The 25,733-nt window shown below is 47.0% G+C and overlaps 1 protein-coding gene across 3 annotated transcripts in view; it reads left to right on the forward strand.

The window, feature by feature from the left end:
* The first annotated feature begins 607 nt into the window (after positions 1–607).
* Positions 608–25,733, forward strand: part of MAP2 (microtubule associated protein 2) — a 1,143,712-nt gene continuing 1,118,586 nt past the window's right edge. For all 3 annotated transcript variants that reach the window (XM_078680559.1, XM_078680562.1, XM_078680563.1), the window contains exon 1: positions 608–743. The gene's annotated coding sequence lies outside the window, so the exon portion shown is untranslated. The remainder of the gene's footprint in view (positions 744–25,733) is intronic.

The following is a 25,733-nucleotide window of genomic DNA, read 5'->3' on the forward strand; positions in this document are numbered from 1 at the left end:
TCAGCCGCGGAATGACAGCGCGTTTGATGTGGCGCTGGCACGCAGGGCGCTGCGGCAGGGCGGGTGCGTCTCGGCCGGGACCCAGCCCGTGTCATGTTCGTCGGGTTTGGAAAGTTTATGGCGAGCGCCGTGAGGTGAGGTGTGGCCAAAAGCAGAAATACAATAGTGAGTAAGACAGACAGGCATGAGACTTAGAAAGTGCCACACTCAGAGAGAATTAGGAAGCAGAGGATGGAGGGTAAGGACAGTGTCCTTCAATGGACAGTGTCCTTCAATATACAGAAAGGAGACGGAAACAGACAAATCTTTAAGTCAAAGTCATTCTTCTTACAGGGCGAGGGGGATTTAAAATCGACATGCGCTTGCTTTTGGTGATGGCATGCGTTGCGTCCATCAGGGTTCTCACGTGACTCAGAGGTTCCTCTTGGCAGGGAGCCCCGTGACTCAGCTCCTCGCGGCCAAGGTGTGCTTGAAAAGGCGCTCGCCATAAACTTTCCAAACCCGACGAACATGACACGGGCTGGGTCCCGGCCGAGACGCACCCGCCCTGCTGCAGCGCCCTGCGTGCCAGCGCCACATCAAACGCGCTGTCATTCCGCGGCTGACAGGAGGAAGCGTTTACACGTGTCTGCGAGTGGGCTGCGGATTGTGTTTCCCGATAAACCACACTTGCTGCTCGCGGGTGCCAAGAAGCGGGTCGGCCCCAGGGAAAGCAGGAGGACAGCCAGGTAACTGACAGCCAGGTAATGCGCACACTGCTGCCGAGGGGCAGTCTGGATGGTAATAACGTATATAGACAACTGTATCTTGTTTTTATCGGTTATTGGGGCCTTAACTGTGCTGCTGGGTCAGGTGCCTCTGCGAACAGCATACTCTGAAATGAACGGCGCTCGCATTAGTGAGTGTGCTCTGCAGGGCGCGCACAGATGATGACATGCAGCCTGGCAGGTGGCAGCAGGGCTGGACTGGGCAGTGCCCCGGGGGCTGAGGCCAGTGGAAGACGGGTTTGGGGTCTGCATCTGCTGTCACTGTCTCCATCGCCCCGGGTTCTATGGAAGCAGGCACAGCAGGTGCGGGATGAGGAAGAAAGTGAACGAGGCCGAGTATGAGAGAAAGGAAGGAAGGGAGAGAATCCGAGATAGGAAGGGAGCAGGGCCGGACTGCGTGGACCATTTTTTGTCCGAGCTGCTTGTGGTTGCCAGTCTGGTCCTGTGTGGCCGGCCAGCCTGCCAAATCCGCCATCCTGCCAAGTCCGCCATCCGGCCAGGCCCCCAGCCTGCCAGGTCCGCAAAGGCTTTTCTGGCGCAGGAACACCTGCACATTTTAGAAATCCTGTCTGGCAAGTATCACTGTGTCTTCAGTGGGGCCGCAACCGATGCAACAGAGTTTAAAGCAATGACCATTTGCCACACGCACACCATGTTTTATGTGTCTGATCGCCAACGTTTTTTCCCCAATAAACAAATTCCAAAATCGGCACTTAGTTATTGAAAAACAAAAAAATAATGACTCAGATGAGCTGGGAGCGCCCTCATTGTACGTGATGGTAATTTATGTTGTTTCCAGTTTAGAACTGTCAGGGTTTTCCTCCTGCTCGTCCTGACCTGTATGAAAGTACAAGCAAATGTGATAACTAGTATGTCAATGTTAAAAGTCACTGACACCAACCCACAGCCGGGGTAGCTGGTCTATAAACAAATGCAGACCGCCATGTTTAAATCTCCAGAAAGCAACATTGAAACCTTTATTTAGGTGAAGGTGTTAAACAAAAAAACAGCGTTAAAGGGACTACTCTATTGGAAATGTCTATGGACCGATCAACAGTACAAAAGGCATTACAGCATGAATGCAATAGTCCAACATGCAAAATTATACCACACAGTTTTACCACCTGAGTTTACATTGGAGTGCCCGAAACTACCATACCATGAGCAAAATTACAGTTGAACATCTCCTCCTCTCAAAAACTGGTGGTAATTAAACATCTGTCCGCCAGACATGCAAATAAGGCAACAACTCATACAGCACCTTAAAGAACAAGCATTTACAATGCAATGGTTTTGCCTTTGTTAAAGTTAGAGCTATTGGCATTGCTCTTGACATTATTTTTATTTATGTTTTTTTAACATAAATAAATGGCATTGTCATTTACAATGCCACTAGCTTTATCTCTCGCAAATGACACCCACAAACACACACACAGAGCCCTTCCACACACACACCCACACAGAGCGCCCCACACACACAGCCACACAGAGCCCCCCCACACACACAGCCACACAGAGCCCCCCACACACACAGCCACACAGAGCCCCCCACACACACAGCCACACAAAGCCCCCCACACACACAGCCACACAAAGCACCCCACACACACCCACAGAGCACTCTACACACATTTACACAGCACAAGCAGGCAACAGGGGCACACGGAGGCACAAGCAGGCAACAGGGGCACACGGAGGCACAAGCAGGCAACAGGGGCACACAGAGGCACAAGCAGGCAACAGGGGCACACAGAGGCACAAGCAGGCAACAGGGGCACACAGAGGCACAAGCAGGCAACAGGGGCACACAGAGGCACAAGCAAGCAATAGGGGCACGAAAACGGAGGCACAAGCAGGCAACAGGGGCACACGGAGGCACAAGCAGGCAACAGGGGCACACGGAGGCACAAGCAAGCAACAGGGGCACACGGAGGCACAAGCAAGCAACAGGGGCACACGGAGGCACAAGCAGACAACAGGGGCACACGGAGGCACAAGCAGGCAACAGGGGCACACGGAGGCACAAGCAGGCAACAGTGGCACACGGAGGCACAAGCAGGCAACAGGGGCACACGGAGGCAGAAGCAGGCAACAGGGGCACACGGAGGCACAAGCAGGCGACAGGGGCACGAAAACGGAGGCACAAGCAGGCGACAGGGGCACACGGAGGCACAAGCAGGCGACAGGGGCACACGGAGGCACAAGCAGGCGACAGGGGCACACGGAGGCACAAGCAGGCAACAGGAATCCTTGCAAAATTTGTTTGTGTGCTTTTCGATAGCATAATTTCTATGGGCATGTATTAAAAAGAGGAAGCAGGTTGGCACATAAGACGACTTAAAATTGACTTACATTTTTACTGTATTATGTATATAGATTAAATGATTTTTAACTTAATCTATATGGTAGCACTCTTAAGACTCAGGATTTAAGCTATCTTTTATAACGTCTTTTTTCTAAAATGTGACTGTAAATATTTTTATGATACTTTTATGATCTGTGTAAGATCGAATAAAGGATTTGATTGATTGACTACTGCTAGTCCACTGAACAACATTAGGCCATGTGTTAGTTGACACCTACTTTGGTATTATAATCCCCAACAGAACTGAGCCAGAAGAGTGTCCGAAGCTTAACTGCAATAGTGGATAAACATTTCACATTAAAAAAATTAAAGTTGGCTCAAAATCAGTGTTTCCTGCAAAGTGTCTTTTGCATAGAGACCATTTGCAGTTTGAGTTGTGCAGACTAACGAAAAAGCATTGGAATAATGAGCTCCAGATCATGCTGGATTTCAGATCCTGTATTTGGAAGGTTATCTTCGATGAAGAAGCATCATAGCAGCATTAAAAAACTTAAATGTGCAAAGAGAAAGGACCCTTCAACTTGACAGCATATTTTTCTCTTTTGCTAAATATGGCGAGTATGAAATGTAACGAGTCTTAAAACTGACCTGAATGTTTACCTAGACAGAAATATGGTAAGGAATGTGTGCCCTCTCCTTGTATCGAGATGAATCTAGTAATATGATCGCACCACCGAAAGACGCGACCTCCGTCAGCAAGCACTACTCTCCAGCCATGTAGCACCTGCGTGACTGTCCCTAAAGCTGGAGCAGCAGCCTATGAGCAAAATATTTATCCGGAGAATAAACTTCTCAGAAGAAAGTTCTCACTCGAGAAAAGCAGCCCATGGGCAGAAATCGAAAAGCACCCTCCAAGTTAAAAGGCTGTTGCCAGAGATTCAGTTCCTGATCATAACTTCAGATCTCTCTGTACCGGAGAGAGAAAAAAACAGGCCAGTCAGCCTGAGGGATTTCACCACCATAGAAGAATCACTTGGCCAAGCTCCCTGCACTCCGTCCCACAGCGGGACTTAAACACCTGAATTATCGATAGCAGCGAGAGCCGAGAAACAGCTCATCGGTAATGAAGGAAAAAAAGCACACCATGGCCGTCATATAGGAGTCCTCTTAGTCACATACGAGGCGGCTCAGACAGAACTCAAAGAGACCACTCAACGGGAGGTCACAAAATATCACGGGAGGGATGCCTGTCCCTATGAACTTCACCTTTAGTTCCATATCACATAAGACACCGAAGATCACAGAAGAGAAGCCCTGAGAGAAAACATAGAGATGAGAACCTTAACGGTTCGGTGCTATGTGGCAACTGCACACACAATGAGGAAGTCGTCTCACCCTCGAAGAGGCGCACGAAGACGGCTGTTCGGCAGCGCCCCTTTGCTCAGCACCCCTCGTCTCCTCCAGCTGAATCCCCAACACCAAGGAGGGGTCCCAGTTCCAGCCCAGCTGCTTGCACATCCCACAGGCAGTGAGGGGAGCGCGAGGCGACACACCCGGACGGCTAAGCCTAGCTGCTAAGCACCTGTTCACGCTCCTGTGCTTCTCACGTGCTTGTTTGTCTCCCCCGTCCCCTCCTCCTTGGCGCTCACACTCCCCTAGGCATACCTCGGTGCACACAGTCCCCTAGGTCTGCCTCTTTCCGTTCCCTCCTGGGGGTCCCGGGAAGCTGCCTCCTCCTCCTCCTCTGTGGGCTCCTCTCCCAGCGCTGCGGCCGCACACCTTTTGCCCAGCAGCTTCTTGGCGGCCTCGTCCTGGCCCAGCTTACAACAAACCGCAAACCGAGGGGAAAAAGGCAGCCAATCACCGCGCAGGTCGCCCGGCGAGCCTCCCGCAGCCTGAAGCAATGGCAGCGCGGCTCCCGGGTGACGTCGGCGGTTGTTCCCTCGGCTTCTCCGCGGCCGCGAGGCCAGCATCAGGCAACAAGCGGGAGGGGGCGGGAAAGGGGGGTGGAGAGACGCAGAAGTGCCGGCAATGCCGGACCAGACTCGGGGGCGTTCCCGGCGTCGCGTGACGTCGGCAAAAGGGAAAGAATGTCAGGAACGCCCCCGTGTCTGGTCCGGCATTGACGGACAGGCCCCTCGTCCAATGGCAAGGCTCCGTTTACGGAGCCAGCCAATCAATGACGAGGGCCGACCCAAAGCACCCTACAGTTCTCAACAGGATTTCGCCTGCGCGAAAAGCTGCGCAGAGCGCAGCTTTCGCTAGGCAAAACCTAAAAACAGCAGCTGCATTGAGTTGTATTTCTTTACAAAGCCACGCAAGGCCACGCAAATCGGGCCTTGCGTTCCTTTTAAAATATTACTGAGGCCTCTGCGTTGTCCTTGCATTGCCTTCTGCGATGCAAGGAGAGCACAAAGGCTGCATAAATATGGGCCCACATGTTTAGTGTGCGTGCTGCTATCATTTCTCCAGACATAATGGAAATTCTTAATTCAGTAATTTTACTGTTTTCAAAAATCGGCAAATGGGGAAGGCCTATTATTGTGAACATTTGTATAGCACACCCTTTCAGTACAAAGCCACGCAAGGCCACACAAATCAGACCTTGTGCGGCGTTGTAATGAACTGTAACACAAGGCAATGCTTGAGTTGAGTTACATTACACTTCTACTTATACATCGTTCATGGGTGGAGCGTCGGCATTCCCACACATCCACTCATGGATTTTGGCACATTCCCAGATTTACAAAGTCTTGTAATCCTGGGAATGCATCAAAAAGTTACAACTTCCCAAGTGAGGCGCAACGAGGAGAAATATATTTCTGCATAACATTTCCAAAGAGGGAAATGCCTGTAAGGATTGTTTTTGAGCAGGAAGGTGCTGCTTCCTGCACAGAAACAATCCGTGGTAGGCAGCACACAGCCGGCCAGCGCAGGGAGAGAGGTAAATGATCTATATCTTTGTAAATATGGGGCAGTTCTGCTCTCTCCCTTTCGCACAACGCAGCGCTGTGCAGCAACTTTGCTTGCTGCTCTGCATTGCTTGAAAATTTAGTAAATGCACCCCAAGGTGAATAATCTCATGAGACCCTTGAAGATATCAAGGTCACCTTGAAGCGCAGATGCTCTTGTATTGGGAATATACTGTAGTGGCACTTATCAGCAGGGGCTCTGAACTGAACCAGCACTTCTCACAAAGGTACAGTTCCTTCAGTGAGGAGAATAAGCACTTCTCTGTAGAAGGTGGTGGTCTGTGATGGATGCTGAGAAACTGAATGCTGTATTTTAAGCACGGGTGTGCGCAATTTGCAAAGCCGGTTCTTGCCATCTTTGAGGAGTTTTGTTTAACGTTGTCCTACCTGACACCTTCATGAAGTGGGTGAAGTTGTAAAAAAACAGCAGGACAGTAGTCCTAAGGAAAAGATGATTTGCAGGATCAAAAACCGTCAAAATCTACTTTTGTGGCACAATTTTCTGCCGTATCTGGACATGTTTTTGGTATGAAAATACAAGGTAGGCGAAGCTTTGATAAGAAGACACGCTTCGCACCATTGTGCACTTGCAGAGTCTTTTACTGTCCTAAAACTTCCCAGGTGGAATTAAACATAATTTTGCAAACACCGGCTTATCACCAGTCCCTGAGATACTGGTTTGTAACCTCCGCATTTGGATTCAGTTTTAAAAATCAAAGTTCGAGCGCAAATTCCGCAAAACAACATTAAACCCACCACTTGAGAGGCTGCTAACATTGGGACGAGATTACATCACATCAAATTGTAGCCGTGCCAGTAATTTTCAGTTGTCTATACGCCACTGGATGGGGGATTTCGGACCACCATTTTGGCAGGTACGAAAATGCAGACATTTCAAAATAAATGACTTGATAGTCAAAAAAGTCATATTTTGACTCACCTACGCTGATGCGCGCCCTCGCAGTACCTTCAGGGCGTTGTAATGCAAACGGAATCTTCGGAGTATTTCTGGCAAACTGCCTCAATCATAGTGTCATCAGCGGATCCCTGAATTTCAATTGCGAATTCCAGGTTTCTGACATATGAAATAATGTCACATCTGAAACGTAGCAATTATAAATGTACACATATCAATACTTTACAAAAACGAATTTGCAATTACATTTTTTCGTTCTCCATTCCTTTCACTTCGCCCCTTCCAGCACTGGCATTCTTTCTTTCCAAATTCCTGCTCAGGTTAAGGCTTTACTTCTTCCTTTGAGGGGAGTACATTTTCATCTTATGCCGGAGTCACACAAACTTGCAAGTGTCTGGATTTTCCACGTGCTTTCTAAGGTAACCCAACCCCGTAACGCCAAATCCCTACCAATGTGACTGTTTTTTCTCACACAATAATATTCTCTAGAATGGTGTAATTATGCATGGGCGTAAATCACAAAAACTCGTTTTCATGAAGCTTTAAGAACTGGGCCCAAAGTAATTTGTCCGAGTCACACGGTTTGTCCAATGTCAAATGATTGGATTAGAGCTTTGATTTCCTGCTTTCGTGGCTGACAATTTATCCACTCGAGCACATCCCCTCCCTAAGGCAAGGCGATGCAGAAACCAACATTAAAATATCGACACGTGCTCAAAATAACCAGAAATACCTGCTGATTTACCATACTCAGAGCTTGTTTTGAATGCATGTCTCTGGACGCAGGAAGTGAGCTGTGTAATCTGCAGGGTAATGGACTTTTTAAATACATTTCTAGTTTGGGCTGTATAGCTGGCAGGAGAGGGAGATGTCTGAATTGATGTAATAATCGAGGTATAAGGAAGTTTAAAGCAAAGATGTTGCATATAAATATGTGCAACTACAGGAATGTAAATATGGATTGATATTTTTGATCATCTCTGTGCAATAAAAATAATGAAGGTTTGGACACAGGCGGGCTGCGTTAACGTTAATTAGTTCCTAAATTTGCAGATTTTTTTGTCTGTGGCCAGATTTTCCATTGTGGGAATTACATTGATATTCAGGCAATGCAATGCAGCAAGACATCTTGTTGAGCTGTTGTGGGTGAAAATTAAAGAATGTTCCATATTTAACATTATAAGGCACATTCCTGGCCTCTCCTTGCACTGGCACACTGTTGCTTGCTTAGCACCAACGCAGGCACTCTTGACTCATGGTGCAAGGGAGCCTGAGATGCAGGCAGGATTGTTTTTGTGCAGGAAGGTACCCTTTCTGAGGCTTTTTCAGAATGCAGAATGCAGCACATGTAGAGAGAGGAAAAAATTAGGAGAAATAAATATATTTCTCCCAGTTACGCCCCCCTGGAAAGGCATAGCATTTTGACACATTCCCAGTCTACCACTCATGGTAAACCTGGGAATGAGCCAAAATCCATAGGTGGATGTGTGGGAACACCCACACTCCACCCATGGAATGCCTCTGCAAAAACCACTCCCTCTGGGATGCCTTTTGGTGGCCCTCCAAAATTGACCCCCCACAGACCCCTGTGGACCATGCCAAGAACCCCCAGATCATCCTCAAAACAAACCTCTCCATGAGAAGACAGACCAATTCTGTCTCATCATGCTTCCACATTCTGCAAATGTAATGCAAGACTTTCAAATGGATACCGCTGAATACCAGATGAATGGTCAATCAGGCTCTTATCACAATAAGACTTGATTACGGAAACGCCCTCTACATCGAAATACCAGCCCATGTCCTATTCCAAATCACCCAGAACGCCAACATCAGACTTATCCTAAGCAACCCTGTAAATAACCACATTCCTCCACACCTCAACAGTCTCCACTGGCTCCCAGTACAGGAAAGATGTAAGTTTAAGCTACCCACCAACGCCTACAAAGTTCTCCACAACACCTGTCCAGCTTATCTCAACCACCACCTCAATTTTTACCAACCGACCAGATACCTTTAATCTGAGCCACAGGCAAAAGGACACCTCCCTCGCATTAAGACCAGAAGTGGAGGACGCTTCTTCTCATACCTCGCAGCCAAGACCTGGAACGACCTCCCGAAACACATCAAAACCACCCATGAAGACACGGCCCTGCCAGACAAAACAGACATGATCTCCTACTTCCTCCTCAGGCCTGCCCTATACAGCGCCTGGATCCACCGATGAGTGATTAGCCGCGTTTTTCAAATTCACATAATACAACAGAGTAACGCAAGACAGTGGCTTACTCCAGATTTACCAAGCACCACAGGGTCACACAATGTGGCCTTGCATGACTTGATAAATCTGACTTTAGTGTTGCATTGCCCTTGTGTTACCTTGCGTGATGCAAGGGGCAGCACAATACTTTAACAATTCTGGCCCTAAGTGGCAAAGCACCTGGCCTGTGTTGGTGTATATTTCATTAATTGATTGTAGACACATTGGTGTTTGCCTACTAGACCCGACTAATCAAGCACAATGCCCAAACTGAACATGCGGAGTGACTGGAACATGGAGGTCAAGTCAACAAAGTACGGTACAGAAAGTGACATACCATGCTTTTTAATCCCAAGGACATCAAAAGGTGACCCATTTTGTCCATTGTGGCCCCTCAACTCTCTATTTTGCTGCTGAAGGACTACTGGAAGGGCAAGAAGCAGAAACACTGTCCTGTTTCTGTTCATGTTGCTGCTGCCTTCAGGACTTTTAAGAACAGTGGTAGCAAGGGTACCAAGGCAAGCAAGATTTTTAAAGCTGCCACCCCTATTTGTACATCTGACAGCTGCCTATTACAAAAAATACTGCATTTAATAGACACCTAGCAGGTCAATATCTACCCAGGAGATTCATAGCTAGTAGCTGAAACCTGCCTCGTTATAGTATCAACCCACATATCACTGCACCCACTTCCCATAACATCTGCCTATGAAGATTGCAGAGATCTAAGAAAAACCCAACATTTTCACCTAGCTCACAGATTGTGCCTGTACTGGGAGACATGTCGCTTAAGAGCACACCTTTAGAGTCATTCACACTCCCGTGCTATAAGTTCCCGAAATAAACCTGTCCCCAAAAATATCCTTGTCCCTTTGTTTATATTAGACATTTCAATTGTTTCAAGTCTAAAAACTGTCCATGACAGTTTATACTGTGTTTTAAAAATGCAGCCTCATTGTTCTGTCTCATTTACTTCTACTTATTTTAAAATACGTATTAATGAAATAACTTTGAAAGCAATCCTGTATAAGGTGTGCAGAGAAACATAATTTTATAGACAATAAATATATGTTTTTAAATGTGAACAGTGTTGAAGGCAGTGCACAATCAGGCCCCGAGATGAAAGATATGGAAATAGGATATGGGAAAAGTAAACAGATAGAAAGTGAGGCCCAGATGCATCAAGCTAAAATCCGCTCGCAAAGGGGCAGATTCTCAGAATCTGCCCCTTTGCGACCGGTATTTTTGCATTTGGGATGCATCATCCCAAATGCAAAAGTCGCACTTTAAGAAATCACAAAATTGTGATTACTTAAATTGCTATTGCATTTAAGGAATCACAAATTGAGATTCCTTAAATGCAATGCATTAAAGTTAAAAAATTAGTGATTCGCTAATAGAGGGCGCAAATTACTATGAAGTTGAACTTCATGGTAATTTGCAAAAACTTTGAAAAATGCACTAAAGTGCATTTTTCAAAGTTCCATTTTACACACAAACAGTTAGGAGTAGTAAAGTTAGGAACCCTAACTTTAGGACTCCTAAACTTAGAAAAAATCCTAACTTTAAGACTTTCGGTATTCAAAAAAGGCATTTAGGAGTCCTAAAGTTAGGACTCCTAACTTCTGTGAATACCGAAATGAGTAAGTGCCTTCTGTGAATACCAAAATGAGTAAGTGCCTTCTGTGAATACCAAAATGGTAGTAAATTTAAGATTTTATCTTAAATTAGTTCCGTGAATTGTGCCCAGAGATTACCAATTCTCAATTATGGGAAGAAGATAGAATTTAAAGACATGGCTGGAGGCAACTGTCTTCAATATGTAGAAAGACAGTAAAAAAAATTTTTTTTGCAGCAAGCGGAGATTTCTTTTTTTTCTTCATCTCCAAGCTCCCAGCATATTCTCTCTAGGATTGAACCACTCATTCATTGGTGCTGAGGTCAAGCCAAACCTAATAGGCTCCAGACTTCCTAGTCAATGTTATACATTGAAGTGTTGCATTTTGCTTTCTGGAGACATGCAACAACACAATCTCAATGCTCCAAGAGCCAAAAAGCAAAACTGTCTCAGCTGTGTGGAGCTCTCCCCTGTCTTCCATATTCACCCTCTCCCACCCGGGTCAGACCACTGCCTTTCAAAGGAAATCTCCTCTGAGGGCTCTTGCAGTGTCTGGTTCCACCATGCCTGGAAGAGCCACTTCTTTGAAAAAATAAATCTCATCCAAACACAAATGTCCATTTGACGGCCTTTAGCGACATCCCATCATATTCAGCGTACCGGATACTGTCTGATAATCCCTTCACAGTAGCACCTGAGAGACAGTGATTACAAAGTTACGAATGAGACAAGATCATAGACAGAAATGGGAATGCTTTTTGGAAGGCACTTCAACTAAGGTCAGGCTCACTAGACTTTACCCTCCAAAACGAAAGTAATTTAATTGCGTTATTAGTCCAGATGTCTTCAAACTGTAGACTGCAAACCCCCTCTTACCCCACCGCACAGGGAGCCATGGCCGTCACCCAGGAATATCTTGTTAAGGAGTTGTAAATAAGGATGTCCTGAAGGTGCAGCTTTGTTTGTTTGGTGGAGTTCCATATTTACACACAGTGCACACAGACTTGTTTAAAGTGAGGCTAGGAAAGGAGGCGACAAGCATATATATATACACACACACACAAAAAGCAGGGAACTCTGGGTAGTTCCCAAGTTTAGGGGGAGAGCATCTCCTTGACATGGAGCACCCTACAACAAAACACTGACTCTTCTCACCTCAAATGTTTGTCTTTCTAGTAGACTTTTTAACTTTTTAAGCATAGTATTAGCAGAGTGCCGCTCATGCCAAGCTAGATATTGACAAAGGCTTAGCAGTGGTACTTGTAGTGGTGCATCCCATCAACTAAATTAGGAATACACATCTCCAAATCTTTCATTGCCCAGTTGTTTTTAACGGACAGGAGTAAAATAAAAAGCATACAAATTCACGCCATCTTGTGAAAATGTATTCCAAGTTATCTGATTGATGGATGAATGCTGAAAGAAAAATATATCAGAAATTATTCAATACTTTTTCTCCAGGACTTTCACATCTTCACATTTGGTGATGCAGTGCGCGCAACGAAATTAGTTTTATTTATTTAAATGTTTACTTACCTGTAAAACCCCGTAATCCATACATTACTACCCCCCACCCTGCCCCTCCCCATTGCCCACGTCACCGCCCTGCAGTAACTCCTATTGCCGACCGCTACTGATCACAAGGTAATTCACTGCGGCCTGTCTTCCGACCTAAAACGCAAACTCCACAGCACAGAGAAACACCAGAGGCAAATTGACACAACTACGTTAAATCCATATCACACAAAAATCAAAAGTTATCTTCCAAGCTTTCACCTGTTAAGCTCCCAGACCATGGAACAGACTACCCAAAGATCTCCCATGGAATTCTAACTTCCTAGCCTTCGGTAAGGCCCTAAAAAACATAATTCGGATTCCACCTGAAACCGAATGATTAATGATTGCATACTTTGCTGTTGTTGCATCTGCTATTTGTTCAGTTATTTCTGTGGCATTGATTTTGTCCCTCTACACCTATAGGCTGGACCTCAATTTTATGCTAACTCCTTCTGTCTTATGTTGCTTTAAGTGATACTTTCTGCTACCTAGGCGGTGACGTCTACTCTGTACATATACCACAATGTTATAAAACTGTAAAAAGAAGTAAAAGCGTCTGTATGAATAATACACCACTTAAACAGAATTTAATTTGGAGCAAAACCTAATAGAAAGACATCAAAATGAGCTGTAGTCATTCTTAGATAGACTCTAGCTGTAACGTTCCTCACCAGAATGTAGTAGATATGAATCTGCTGCATGTCACCATGGTGTTTTGGCACCCCTTACTATTTGCACTTACGCAGCTATCCAGTTATTAGGAATGGTAAAGTGGCCTGCTTTGATTAACGGTGTGCAGTTCAGGACATTTTCCGACAGGATAATGGCTTTGAGATTGATATAAAGGTAAGACAAAAGTAGTCACATGCAGCCAAACATTATTTTCAAAACTCAAGTGATTGCACAAGTTCAGAAAAACACCTCAGATCTTCCCCAGAGTTAAATTTTACATTATAGTATATGGACGACTTTTCATATTAGAACTAAAGATTTCTTTTTGTTAAACGTGGTACATTCTGCAATATAATTTTGGCACACATCCAATCTTGGCCTCATCTTTATAAAATGTATTATTAGTGGAAGAATGCAACATACCATTAGTGTCCAAAAGAGTGTGCGCGGAACAGGAACACTTATGATCTACAAAAATATATGTTACATTCCTAAGTGTTAAAATACAAAAGAAATAGTCTCCATGTCTGCATGACCAGGTGGATTAGTATTTACCATGAATCTGTGCACTCCACGCCTTCCCACGCCCCAACCATTGACCAACAATCAAAGTGGGCGGTAATCCTGCAGATCTATGAAAGCCTCCCACAGAGAAGTGCCCCCTGGAAAGAGTGTCGGTGACATAATTCAGTAAATGTGAGAAGAAACTGGGGAGAAATCGCCGTGTGAGAACAAGGGCAGAGTAGGGGCTTAGGCCGGCTCGAGTGTTCCAGCAGGCACTGTGATGGGCAGGCGAGATGCGTGCCAAGCTGCCATCCGTATCTATGGATTCCAGCTCTGCGCTTGGCAGCAGCGAGATGTATGTTTTATCACCAGGCTCTGATCCATTCTGTGAAATCCTTATCTCGGATTATGTCTTATTCATAAAGAGACGAGTGAAGGGCTCAGTCAGGGTTACAGCAGCAGCTCAGGCGCGCGTGGATGCGCGTGGACGTCTGAATGTAAAAGCCCTGTCAGTGATTTATGGCAAGCAGGTACCAATTAGCGGTGCACGTGCCGCTCGAGGCGAGCCTAGCAAAACTGGATGTTTGGGACCGCTAGTGTGTTTCTCATGGAAAATACTGCAGAGTAGTTTGGCTTAACCGGCAAGTTCATTGAAGTAGCTTTTCGACTGTTGAAGCTCTCTCATTAGGTAAACCTTCTACAACACACGGTTTGATTACAATGCTACAGACTAGGGATCGAAATTGCCTGCACCCGGTAAACTCCAGTAAGCAAGGGTTTGGAATTTACCAGCACCTATTCGAAGTTTCCCCCTGCAAAATGAAGGATCCCATGCATATTTTGGTGTATTCTGCCCCAAAATCCTCACATACTAGTATTTGCTAGACATTTCGCCTCTGATAAATTTTGGCGGGTTTGACCTACAGAAATTAACTGTACATATGTGTATGTGTAACTCTATATATATTTATGTGAAATGTTCAGTCACAACAACATGTTTTGAACTCTAAAAACCACAGAAAGTCACCAAAGTTATAGTTATCTCAAGTAACAATAACTTGTGTCCTAAGGTAACTAACACTTGTGCCACGCTGTTGTACTCGGCCCTTTTTGCAGGGTCATCCTTGAACTTTTTGCCTTCCTCCTAGCTTTTTTTCTGACATGGTGTTGGTGGTTTTAGGACTCTGGGCACTTTAGCACTGCTGTTCAGTGTAAAGTGCGTGTGCTCTCTGTGGTAAACATGGTTAGATTGGTCTACACCTGTTTAGCATTTTTAATTTACTTGTCAGTCCCTTGTAAAGTGAAATCTCAGATACCCAGGGCTGGTAAATCAAATGCTACTGGTAGGCGTGCAGCGCTGATTGCGCCACCCACCAAAGTAGCCTTTCAAACCTGTCTCAGGCCTCTGCCATTGCAGGTCCTGTGCGCGCAGTTTTACTGCCACTGTGACGTGACACCTAAAGTGTGTGCTATGTCGGTGACCCCCCTTTTACTGCATGTCAGTCACTCCTAAGGTAGGCCCTAGCTAGCCCTATGGACAGGGTGCATTGTAGGTAAAAGGTAGGACATGTCCCTTAAGTGTGTGACATGTCCTGGTAGTGTCAAACAGCCATTTTGGTTTCTCACTGCTGTGAGGCTGCCCTCTCGTAGGAATGCATTGGGGATTCCCTGAAAAATATTTCAGTGGTAATTCCTGATATGAGAGGAGCAGCGGGGTCAAGTTTGGTATGTTTGGAATAGTGATAACAAATGTGACGCATTGGTGTGCGCAGATTTTTTATACCTATTTTAGAAGTGCCACTTTTAGAAGTTGGCATTTCTGTGTGCTATGTGTCTGCCTGCCTGGATTGCATGTCTGGCTTTGGAGTGACAGGGGCTAGTGAGGTGTGTGTGGCTCCAGGGAGGGCAGGGTGAGTCAGCTGTAGGCTGAATGGGAGATCTGCATTTGGAGTAGTGGGAGGAGTAGTCCCCTGACCCTGAAAAGGTCTGTGCCTGCTTAGGTGAATGCTGGCTCCGCCCCTTTGTGGTGTGTCTGATGACAGAGCCCCAACCTGACAAAGGAGGGTGGGAGCCCTGTAAACAAAGTGCTGAACACCCCCAGTACCAATTGAGGCTGGATTCCCCCAAACCCTGTGCCAGGGCAGACAAAGAAAGTGGTGTATAAATATTGGGGCTGTGACCCCATAAAAATGGTGTGCTTCGTGTGCTTCCTGGTGACTTGTTGCTGCTGGGCCTCAGGAAGAACCGCCATGAGGGACTGTCTCCCTGCTGGAGGGCCCTGTGTGCTGGCCTTACTGGGCCCAGCCTTTGCCCTGGGACTGTTGGGGGCACAGCACCTTGTGAGCGCTGCACCTTTATTACTGGTGGCTCCAGGATAGGAGGAGTACCTGTGCCTGTGCCTCTGCAGCGCTTAGCTGCAATCGATTCTGAGGGAATCCCGACATGGGGATTCCCCCGCATTGCTAGTTTTTGGCAGCGCCCACCCCGCATTGATGCTTATTTATCCCGTGTTGGAAAACGAGGCAGCATCTGGGAGGCCTGCACAAATAACATGACACATTTGTCCTTCACTGGGAACCAAACACCCTAGGGCAGCGACTGACTCTCTTATTGATGATGACTCTCAGAGGGTAGCATTGCAGAGCAGTCTGAGGCTTACTCAAGGGAGGTGGTGTGGGCTAGTAATCGCCATTTGCAGGTGCGCAAAAATAACACTCAATAATTGATTGTCCAGTCTGTACTTTGCTTTATAAAAGTAAGAGTACATTTATTAAAAACACACAGCACTCAATACTATACACCAATTTACAAATATACATAAGCTGATGTAATTACTTTGTGACTTTGCATAACATCTCCAACCCTTCCGCAGGGGGGGGGGAGTTGGGGTCTAGTACCACCACTTCCAAGTATGCACATCATCTTGCCCCCAATGCAGTGAATTGGTCTTAACCTGGAGCGAGGGCCCTTCACACTGGCACCATCCCAGTGGTGACCCCCCATTACCTCAACAAGCATTAAACAGGCTACACCTGCCTTGGTGACACATGACCCTGACTGAGCATCTCCTACTGACCATACAGTATGCACCTCTACATAATTCGGCAGGGAGCGGTCTTCTCTGGCTCCCTGCGCCAGCCTTTCGCCTGGCTCTCCTCCTGAGCCTCTCTTCTCCTTGCGCAGAGGCCACTGCTTCTGCGCACCGGTCCTGGGATCTTCTTCTGGTGCTGTTAGGGCCCTGGGGGGCAGTCTGGGGGTACCTCCTTCCAATTGCCCATTGCCAGGTTCCAGCACCTTTCGCCTCCGCAGACCACACCCCAGAGAGAGCTTCTCTTCCTGTGCAAGTACTTTTTAAAAGTTCAGTAGGGGGCTGGCAGGAAGTCTCTGTGTGTCCTATCAAACAGCGACACATCACTTCCCTGCCCCTGCTCCCTCCTTCTTGTCAAGCCTCTGGGTTTGGTCAAAATGGTGTTGTCCAGTGTCTCTGGTCACATGGCCTCTGAAACCCAACTCCTTCCCCCCTCACTGCCTTCATGTAGTTCAGCTTGGTGCCTGGCACCCAGCGACAGCAGTTGATGGATTGGCTTGTAGCTCCACCTATCTTTTCTCCTTGGAGGGAACATTTTCACTCTGGGAAGAAAGGTCATTAATCTAACCTGCCATGGCCAGACCCCAGCCAGGGACTCAGAGAAATATGACATTTCTGGACGACCCAAAAGCAGTACAAATATGACTTTGGACTCTGCAGATTACTCATTTTCACATCCGCTACACTGGACTGTAGTGCGTGTCTGGAATCTGTAGGCTTTGTGGAAGTCATTTTAGCCATGGGCCCCACATCCCCACAGGGGAATAATGAAGTGAAAACACAGTAAAACACACCGAATTTCCCTGGCATGTTCCTTCCCAGGGTATAAAGACTATTCCATGTCACCCCCCAATTCTGCATAAGTCCTGCCACACCATTCACTCTCTAGCTACTCCTGGACGGCACACGCTAGGAATCTCCCCTGCGCAGCCATTACACGTGTGCACACGCATGTACACCCGTGTCTGCATGTAACCAGCACGGTGTCCCATACTCCAGCTGCTGTGCAGTGGCCTAGTCAAGCCAGGGGTACACCAGTAAAATCTCCATGCAGTCTCCTTCATTATGAGTTCACTGTGGGTGAGTCCCAGATTGAGGCTCCCCCACAGTAAAAGCTCAACAATTAGGTGCTCAAAAAGCGAAAAATCCGGGCGGCCCATAGTGTCAGACCCACCTTCTAACACCCCGCATTTGTGCTCCTTTGAGCGGGAGCCCACCCCGCAATTGTGTGCTGAACGGCAGAAGCCTACCCCGCATGGAGGAGCTGCCAAAGGGAACCCCAGCAGCCAGAGCCGGAAGTCAGGCAAACTGCCTGGTTGTGGGTGGGGCTAAGCTAACGGCTGACCAATTGCAGCACGGACAAAGAGGAAACCTTGCCTGAGGAAAGCGGGGTCCCCGTGTACCAGAGGGAGCCCCATGTGTTGCCCCAAGCGTCGGAGCCTGGCGAGCTCCAACACCACGTCTGGTAGAGAGAGCGAGGCGGGTTCGCAGAGATGCCGACTGACCTCCCCCACATCCAAGGAGGAAGAAAGAGATCGCCCTAGTGAGTGGGACTTGAGTCCCTGAGCATTGGTGGGTGCCGGTCGAAGGCACCACAAAGAGCCCCGGTGAGTGGAGCTCAAATCAGGCACGGTTGATGCCAGTGCTTGGGGATCTTCACTGCAGCACCACAAGTGCGCGGGCAGCTGCAACAAAGGGGTGATTCTTGTTTGTGCAAGTTGGGAGGCCTCATTTTGAAAAAGGTGCCTTCTGCAAGAGGAGCCTTGGGAAGGAGGGGCACCCGAGGCACTTTTGGGTACCGGTCTTTCCAGCTGCACCGCGAGAACGTGGACAGCTGGTCCGAGGGGGCACTATTGTTTTGCCAAAGAGGAAGGGGGTGAGTTGCCCCCCCTTCCCAAGCCCACAGCGCATTGCGCGCAGTGACTTGGCTGCATTGGCAGTAAAAGAACACTTGGAAAGCCCTAGGATCGCGCCCTGACATTTTGGACAAATGGCATTTGAGCCCAACAGAAGGCCAGTTGGCCTGGGGTCAGTTCAGTGTGTATGCTAAGGTGCTGTGTGCACTTTATCTGTGGTACTGGGGTGCAGTACTCATGTTTTAGGCATAATGTGTTTATTCCTAATGTGGTTTATTCCTAATGTGTCTATGCCTACTGGGATTGCAAAAAGAACATCTGATGGACAGAATGCAGACCAATGTCATACATTCAACCCAGTACAGAGATCTGGGCCTAAATCCATCGTTTTTTTGCTCGCCATGCCATTCCAGTTTGGACCCAGCAATATGCAAATCAGTCTTGACCTTGCACCCAATGGGAAGAGTCCAGCCCAAACTGCCAGGCCAGGGCCTCCCTGTACTGGAAACTAGCATCCTAGGACCTGTTTTGGGCTTTCAGCCCTCATCAGCCAGGATAGCTTGACTCCAGTGGCATGGAGAGCACGGGACCCACATCTGGGCATACCCGTTCCAATCGTGGTGACAATTGCAAAAAGAACATTTGATGACTAGAATGCCGACCAATGTCCTACATTCACCCTAGTACAGAGACCTGGGTCTAAATCCATCCTTGTTTTACTCACCATGCCATTCCAGTTTGGACCTAGCAATATGCAAATCAGTCTTGACCCTGAGACCAATGGGAACAGTCCAGCCAGAACTACCATGCCAGGTCCTCCCTGGACTGGAAACTAGCATCCTTTGCCTACTGGGAAACCTATGACATAATGTGTTTATGCTTAGGATGTTTATGCATAATGTGTTCATGCCTACAGAGATTGCATAATGTGGTTATGCTTATGATAATGCCCAAATGCTAATGTGATAATGCTGAGGACAGCATTTTGCCAGTAAGTTACTGGTTGTGATATTTTTACAACTTGTGCTTGTGATGGTTCTGACTGTGGCCCGATTGGCCCTCTCATGTATGTAGCCCTATACCCCAGGAGCAGGCAGGTGATATTGCGGATCCCCTTGAGGCAACATCGCACCGAGAACAGCGTGGCTGAAAAGTGCGAGGCAGAGGAGACGAGAAGACAAAATAGTGGCGCCCGCCAGACTTCACTGAAAAGATGGGCACACCCACTTTGCATTGTGGCTGAGAAGGCACTGGGGAGACGCGACCGACCCAGCAGGGTGTAAGCAGTCTACGCTGGGACAGTGGGTGGCAGCGGGAGGCCCGTAGCAGCATTGGGCTGTCCGCCGCGGAGGAGTGGTATGCCGGAAGGGGCACCGGCATCGCCGCCTCCCTACAAAGGCAGCTGGGTGCCCCTTCCTAAGACCAGGAAGTTTGCAGCATTAGGCAGTGAGGAAATAGCTGTGCCGGGGACAGAGGTGCGGCCACGGCGCACAGGGAGCCTTGAAAACGGCTGAGAAAGCTCGACTGCCGGAAGAAGCGAGCACAAAGTCAAAATGGTGGCGCCGGCTGGTGGCAGGAGCTCCTTCTAGTTGCTGGAAGTACCTGACAAAAATAGCTGCTGCAGGGCTGTGACTGAGGAAACGGACCAAGATCTGCTGAGAAGTAGCGTGAGGGCCGGCGCAGCAGGGAAATGCTTGATGTAAAGGACCGGGGACCCAGGGAGAGCATCAGCAACGCCGCCTGTGGGCGGGGAGGCCGGAGCCCCCTTTCCCTCAACCTGAACATCTGAACAAGACAGCGCGGGGAAGGAGCGGGACCGAGTTCAGGGGCTTGCCTGCAGTAAGCAGGGAGCTGACAAGTAGTACATCTACAGCACGGTGGTCAAGAAGAGAGAACTAGGGCCCCCCCTTCCCACATCCTAGGAGCCTGAAGTTGGGGACCACAGGACGGATGCTGAAACAGAGCCAGCAGAGTGCCTGCAACGCTTGGGAGGCCAGCTGCTCCTTAGGGATCCGCCAGCAGCTCGGCGGACCAGGTCATAGCTGGCCAGAAGGATCAGGCTATAAACGAGTCACCAGGAGGCGACGGGAGCTCATGGCGAGTTTGTTGCCCGCCTGCCATACACCAGACTACATAGATAGAGGAACTTCGTGGAATGCCCCACTCCCTGGACTCTGACATATAAGTGGCACACTTAGAGTGGGCACCTCCCTCCTCAACCCAGTTAAGAAGCTGCAGCCTGCCACACCCGGTCGACAGCTGAGTCCAATGAACATTGGCCGCAGAGAAACGACAGGCCACAACGCGCAGGAGACGTAGGCTCAGTCTCCGGTACCGGGCGGTGAGACCCAATCCACGCCAGACCAGCACAACGGGGGGGCACAATTATAACAGTTATAATTAAAAGTTTAAAACACAGTTATAGAAAGAGATATATATGCATAAAATAATAAACATACACTAAATAAAAAACGTATTAGCAAAGGTACAATGTAAAAGTGTTGTGTCCCGGTGTAATGGCTGTGACGTAAAGACACCACATGTAAAGATATGCAAAGTAACCTCTGACAACCAGCAGCACACATCGTGGTCTGTTTACTATTGGGATGGAACTGAAAGGGCGAGATTTTGATCGATACCTTATATCTATTGATCCAAACCTCGATCTGGTCGACTGAACCTTTATTGCCTGTCTTGGAAGGAAACAGTACACCTATCTGCAAATTAGTTCACCCAAGAAAGGACTCTACTCTCAAAGATCACGGACAACTTCTAGGTTTCAAAAGTTTATTGTAAAGATATAATGAGCTGCAAATACAAGCATCTCAGAATGAGATTCACGAGATACACAGGTCCAATTACATACATGTGCTCTCGAAAAGCCCTCAGACGAGCAACAGAAATCACTAACACAAGTTCTAAAAATAGCAAAGCTATCAGCATAGACGCATATCTCTCCTTCATTTTGGTTGGAGGAAAACAAACACAGGTTAGGCGTCCCTACCCTGTTCTAGATGGTATCCCTACTTAACCAAATCCCAACCTAACAAAGGTGTCAGCAATGAATGACCCCCAAGGGAAGTCACCCACTCTAAGTCTCTTGGTGAAAACCTAAAGTTCTCCAGTCATGACCCCTCACTGCCTACCCATCCGCTCTCTAAAGGGTCCTCAGGTCTCTGCTCTAACTCCACCCAGGGGTGCTGTCCCTAATACAAAACAGTCAACAACATTTGAGACGCCCCTTGCGAAACGCCTCTCACGTGGTGCAACTTCAGGCTTTTTCCATGATGCTTTGTATTGGGCCTCAGACGTTAGAGTTGACCTTGCTTCTCAGTCTCTTCTCCGGCCCGCTGATACCCCTTAAACATTCCAGAACCCTCCTCCATGTCTGGGCCGTCTACTGAACAGACCTCTATTCATTCACTTATAATTGGATCCCCCCTTTCCTGTTGCAGACAGATATCTGCCGCCAAGAACCCAACTCTCATAGACTTCTAAAAAGGCTTGCAACATTTCTCAGCCCAGACATGTACGTGTAAATCAATGCTAAAACATTTCAGGCCTACAATATTTCACATTATGATTATAGCATTCAATTTCTTCATTTAATTAAAGCATGTTAAAACTCTTATTCTATTATTTAGAAAACATTACTCTAAATCATGGCCCATTAATGCAATGACCAAAAACGTTAAACAATCTGTGTCGTAAAGAAACACCTTCCCTTTTAGCTCCAGCTCTGGCCCTGAGGCCTACCACGTTCTGCGTTTTACCACAGACCATCTTATATGTTAACAGCTACACGACATAGATTCAAAATAATCACGTCTAATAAAATCATATAATGTCACACATTTCTGTATTAGTTCCACTTCTACTTAAATCTCTATTTTAGCTATACATTTAGAATATAATTTCAGATACTATTAGCACTCATGGCATTTCTCATCATGACTTGTGCTTACTATAGGTAAGTGTGATGTACTCATACATTTATATCAGTTTGCGCTCTCTCAGTTCCCCCCTTTGATGACCTCTCGGGGTCATCACTAACATTTAAACTGCAGTTATTGCTGGCATTCTCTGCGCTTCCAGAGCTCTCAGGCTCCTGTACTGATTATCTTGTATGGCAGCCAATCTCTGCAACTGTTCTCTTTGGGCCCTTTCTGACCTTCTTGCTCTGTACCATTTGAATACCCTCACCAATCCCCACAATATTATCCCACAGATCAATATTATGATGATAGGCTTTAGGATATACCAAATAAAGCTTTTGCCTAAGGTGGAAAACCACCCTCCAACTGTACTCATTCCATGGCCCACCTTTTCCCAGACATTTTCTCTACTCAAGTCTTCGATCTCTTTGTGTATATTAGTTATGTTCTTAATAACTTTCTCAAGGGGTTTTGAAAGGTCTGGAATGTAAGTGCAACATTCCTGAACCTTCAAAGCCTTACAGACTCCGCCCTCTTTTGCTAATAAGACATCTAATGCAAGCCGATTTTGAAGAACCATAGCCCTTATCGATTGCATCTCTCCTTCTACCAGCATTAAGGACTGAGCAGTGCTGGCAGACAACCTGTCGACAACTGTTGCCAGTCGTCTAATTTTAACATCATTAAGGATTATTCCCAAAAGAGGGAACATAGCTCCAAAGACATCTCCAACCATTTCTGCATCGCCTAAATCTCTCCTTCCCCTCGATGATGTCTGGCCCTCAATGATCAATAAGTCTTGTGCATGATATATTTTGGGGAAGACAATTGCCAAGTAACATGATCCATACCAGTTGTCAGGTAGTCTCACGTAAGCATTTCTTCCACATACAAAATACACATTTGGAATCACTTGCATTCCCTTCAGGAAATCCTTAGTGTAGTACTCTAAATTAAAAGCATGTTCACAGTCAACTTCACCCACGTATACATTTTCATAATACGTTTTGGCTCGGTGAAGACATAACTTTCCTTTCTGCGCTTTATCTAAAGCTATTGGACCACTACTACCCTTTCTCTTATGTGACTTCTCTTCCTCGGTCCAATCTAATTTCCCTTGTCCTGATTTTTTCAAAATCTTTTGTCTCCTGTAACGATCATCCACCTGCCCTATGAACTTTTTCTCGACTTCTGACACCTTGCATGTCAGATTATTTCTACGGGCATGTGAAGTATCTAAGGTAATCCAAGGAATGAAGAACTTGGCCAATCTGTCTTCACTCTTCCAGTAATCCCATTTATTCATCTGCTTATAATTCGGGACTTCTGGCAACACAGAATCATAATTGGAGAAATAGTATTCAAAACTATCTCTCTCATAAAATATACTAAGCAATAAGCTACATGTAATGCCATATGTCAGAGGGAGGTGATGATATCGAATTCCCTCATCTACAGACGCAGGCAACTGCATGCAGACGTAGCAATCCTTAACCTCCATGGCATCCACGTATTCATACAAAAGTTTAGCATAAGCATTTGACCTAAAGTCTCCTTGGGACTCGTCTACATGTAACCTGCGGGCTTCTGCAGCCAATAACGCTTTCTCTTGAGTGTTTTCCCTTTTCTCACCTGCAACAGTGGGTGTAAGTGTTACTACAGAATTCGCATCAGTTACCTTTACCTCTTCCTCATGTCCCTTTACATAAGAAATTGTTACCACTAAAGCTATTAATATTATCACTCCTACTATTAGTGTACCTATTATACATTTAGCTCTGCGGTTCGGGGTGCCGGCCTCCATTTCGTCAGACAATCTAGCTTTCCCTTTCTCTTTGCAAAAAAAGTTCTTTTCCTCTCGTTCCTTTACAGTCTCTTTCAATCCTTTTTTGTCTTTAGAATCCACACAGCTGGAGGCTGACAGCCTTTTTCGCAAAAAGTCCTTTCACAGTTCAAAAAGACAACCCTAGCCCTTCTCCATCCACTCAAGGGGTTCCCTAAAATTCTCTGCTTCCTGGGCGCTAGGTAATCTTCTTTTCTTCTACTTGCTTTATTTACAAAGTCCTTTAACAATCGACTATTAGATTTGTGGTTGCAGCTTCAATAGCATAGTTCAATATTTCCATGCGAAGAGTATGCTCTTCATGTGCTGTTATCGTGGTACCAAAGTCGGGGAATTTCAATTCTGTAAGAAACATGTGTTTTAACTTGCTGAGGCGGGGAGGTCTGGGGAGCACGAATGTTAGTGACCCTTCTTGTTCGACACCGGGTACCAACAGTTGTATTTCCACGGTGATAATGGGCTCAGAACTGGACACCACCACCGCTCGGATCCTCCCTGTCTCCGGTTTCACAGACATTTGTCGCCAGATATGTCCACTCAGGTGTGGAGTATCTTCTGTTAGGCACACGCACTCTTCTTGACCTTCTTCGGTCTGGTGCTTCAGCGCCCTGAGCACCTTCTTCTGGGTCTGAGTCTTCTGATATCGGAGGAAGGGTTGCTTCTGGAGTTGACCTCAGGCTAGAACTTCTTCTTTGCGGCCAATTTGCTTCTCCACGTGCCCTTCTACTCCTTCTCCTTCTGGTCTGTTCTCGCTCTCTTTCAGACCTGTCAGGGTCAGACTCGTACTCCCAGCTGTCTTCTCCTTCTGTAGCGTCTTCTGTTTCGCTGTTGTACTGACCGTCCTCAGCTTGGTCAGACTCGTTCCCTGCTTCCACTGGCACCTCTTCAGCTTGGCTAGCCCCCTCTATGGCTTCTTGGTCCTCAGCTGGACGTCCATCCGAGAGAGGAGCTGTTTCCAGAGGTGCTGGAACCCTTTTCGTATGCGACGCGTGTATCCAGTTGGGCAGGCCTCCCACCTTTACAGCTGTACTTGTGATCAGGATGACCTGGTAGGGCCCACGCCAACGAATATCCAAGCAGCTTCTTCTCACATGTTTCTTCACCAGGACCCAGTCCCCAGGATACAGGTCATGGCAAGGGCCCTGGCACGCTGGAACCTCTGCAGCCTGCACCTGAAGGGACACAGAACGCATGGCGTCAGACAGCCCCTTACAATAGTCCAGGATCATATCATCTGTGATATTTAACAGTGCAGTAGCTGGAATAGATGGCAGTCTCATTGCTCTCCCCATTAACACCTCATGTGGTGACAACCCTGTTCTTCTGTCTGGGGTACTACGAAGGCTCATGAGTACTAATGGCAGGGCGTCAGGCCAATTCAGGGTCGTTGAGGAGCAAACTTTCGCTATTCTGGACTTGATCGTGCCATTAATTTGTTCC

The sequence above is a fragment of the Lissotriton helveticus genome, chromosome 3_1 (assembly GCF_964261635.1).
Source record: "Lissotriton helveticus chromosome 3_1, aLisHel1.1, whole genome shotgun sequence".
NCBI classification, from domain to species: Eukaryota; Metazoa; Chordata; class Amphibia; order Caudata; family Salamandridae; genus Lissotriton; species Lissotriton helveticus.